The sequence below is a fragment of the Arachis ipaensis genome, chromosome B10, assembly GCF_000816755.2.
Source record: "Arachis ipaensis cultivar K30076 chromosome B10, Araip1.1, whole genome shotgun sequence".
Classification (NCBI taxonomy): domain Eukaryota; kingdom Viridiplantae; phylum Streptophyta; class Magnoliopsida; order Fabales; family Fabaceae; genus Arachis; species Arachis ipaensis.
The window spans coordinates 134,391,877-134,394,822 of NC_029794.2; the positions used below are offsets into that span (position 1 = coordinate 134,391,877).

At 24.3% G+C, this 2,946-nt stretch overlaps 1 long non-coding RNA gene across 1 annotated transcript in view; it reads right to left on the bottom strand.

The window, feature by feature from the left end:
- LOC110268079 overlaps positions 2,463-2,946 on the bottom strand; it is a 1,446-nt gene continuing 962 nt past the window's right edge. Inside the window, exon 2 of the long non-coding RNA XR_002356128.1 lies at positions 2,463-2,835. This is a non-coding gene — a long non-coding RNA (uncharacterized LOC110268079). The remainder of the gene's footprint in view (positions 2,836-2,946) is intronic.

Genomic DNA, 2,946 nt, shown 5'->3' on the forward strand with positions numbered 1-2,946 from the left:
AATTTGTAAATTATTTTCAGTTAAATACCAATTTAAAATACCTTTTATTTATTTTCTACATTAAAATTATATAAAAAATAACTATAAAATTTTAAAAAATTAAAAATATTAATATATATGTAAAATTATATATTATTTTATATATATATATATATTAAATTATTAATACACATATCTTATATGCATTTAATCTACACTTTTAATATTATATATATAATCGAGCCAGCTCACGAGCTAATGAGCTGAGCTTATCCAACCTCAAGCTCGGCTCATTTAATTTATGAGCTCAAATTCAAGTTCAAACTCAAACTCGGCTCATTTAATTTATGAGCTCAAATTCAAGTTCAAACTCAAACTCGGCTCACCAACTCACGAATTTAGCTTATCGAGCTATTAATGAGTCGAGCTCGAGCTGGCTCGTGAGTTGGCTTGACTCACTTCCAGCTCTATAGTATAGTGATATGAGTTCTTATTTGTCAATCCTATTTTTTTTTTCTTCTTCTTTTTCTTTTTGCTCTAAAAACTTAAAAATTTTGATTTTAGTATTTGTTGTTAAATTATTTCGTTAAATTGATAATATTAAAAAGACAAAAAAATAGTTAAAATTTATTTTATTTAATATTTATTAATTCTTTGTTTAAAAAAAAAAAAAAACCTTTTTCTGGGCTCCAAACTAAAGACTACTTGTCGTCAACACAAAATTAATGTTTCTGCCTTTGTATATGATGGCCAAGTTAGTTGACCTAAATGCTTCTCTTTCCATGATTTGTAAACCCTAAACCAAATATGACATCAAAGGCAGAGAAAAAAAACTAAATAAAATTATAAAACATACTTCATTTACTAACTTGATACACTAGGATGTATTGTCAAAAGCCTACAAAACTTTGATAAAAACCCTTCTCTCTCTCTCTCTCCGTACCTAGATAAATTAGACAATAAACATGAAGTTTTGAAGCTTTACTTTTACATATCCACAACAAAGGTCGAATCCCTAATAACTACACCAAGAGAGTTGGCAAGTTGATAAAATAATTAAGATCTCACATGAATATTTTTTATTGTAAAAATAATAACTAAGATATTAATATATATTTTTTGGTCTTTTTACAGTATTTCTCAATTTGACAGATCAAGAAATGATCCGTCGCTGATCTAAACTTCATTTAAAGATTTGTCATTCATTAATAAATTGTTGTATAAACAAAACAGAATTTGAACATCATCAATATTTGTTTAAGAGGACGAATAAGTAACCACTATCAAAAAGCATATCAAATAATTTAACTTTTTAATTAAATAATTTAGTTAAACAAGATATTAAACAATCTAATTATTTTTAATTATTATGTTTATATAAAGACATATTGACGTGAGTAATTGTTAATACTTAAATAAATATTTCCTTAATAAAGAAGAAAGTGGAAATTTTTGGACTTTGTAGCATGTGTTAGGTTAGCTACAAATGTATGTATGTTATTTAAGATGGGAGCAATGATAACCAAGAATTTCACATGGGATAGATAGGGCACCGACATTCATCACCCATCCTTTACGGCAAATAATGGATGATAAGAGTAGCCGAGAAGAGTTTAGTTTATTTGGTAATTCATAATTAATGGAGCACACTTTAGAAGCTACATTATAAATAAAAATATTTGAAAAATAATAAAAGTAATAAATAATATTACATAACCAAATTATTTTAAAAACCAAATTCAATTAAGTGCTTATTTGGGCGTTATTATTTTGATAAAAAAAAAGATTTTTTTTTATTTTTAAAGTTTGACAAAATTTTAGTAGTAAAAGTAAAAATACTAGAAAAATAAAAAAATATTTTTTTTGAGAAGCTATAATTTACATTTTTTTAAAAAGATCTTTTTCTCTTAAAAAAAAGATGTTTTTCATGTAATAAATAAACAAAAAAGTACTTTTATATTGTTATATCCAAACATAATTGATAAATAAAAAGATCTTTTTGCATGAGATATCTAAATATAAAATTACTTTTAATTTTTCATAAGATATTTAAAAAAAAGATAACTCGAAAAAGATCTTTTCTTAAAAGCTTACGAAGTTGGTTTAACATCTTAAAGAGTAATAACAAAAGATTTTAATTGAAGAAAGAAAAAAAAAGAGACACAAAAGATAAAAGAAGAAGAAGAAAGACTTGACTAAACTCAATTATAAAAATAATTTGTTCACTTAATATTTTTTATAAAAAATTAACCAAAAGTAATCTAAAGTTATCTTACTTTATATTTTTAATTATCATTAAAATAATTGAATAATATTAAATATAATAAATATATAATTATAAATATTACATGTATAAAATTATAGATATTAAATAAAATAAAATAATTTCCTATCACATTACCCATATTATAATGTTTATAGCATTCATGACAGAAATATTTATCGTCAAGTATGTTGGATTAGCTAAGTAATCTTTAATAATATGAAAATAATAATTATAAACATTTCGGTGCATACATTATTACAGTAATTTATCAACATGCAATAATAATAATAATAATTTATCTGCAATTATTTTTTTTAGTTAACCTAAAATACCCATGCATCCCAATCAAAGTTAGGTTAAAATGATGAAAAATTATTAGCCATTCACAAATTTAGGTTATCACAATTACATGGCTAAAAACTTGTGGCATCAAACCAAACCCTAGCTAGTAGCTAACACAAAATCTTAAAGGCATAAAACTTGATTATCAAATTTTTTTTTTGTTGCCCACGATATCGCCCGACAGGTCAAAGACTAATCCGTCGCGGATCGAAGTTCCATTTAAAAGTCTGTCGCTGGCCAATGAGTTGCTGCATGCACAAGCCGAGATTCGAATTCCGAGACTTGATTATCAAAATTTTAATATAATCAACAGAAAATATTGATATGCACCAAACATTCATAAAATATAATAATATAAA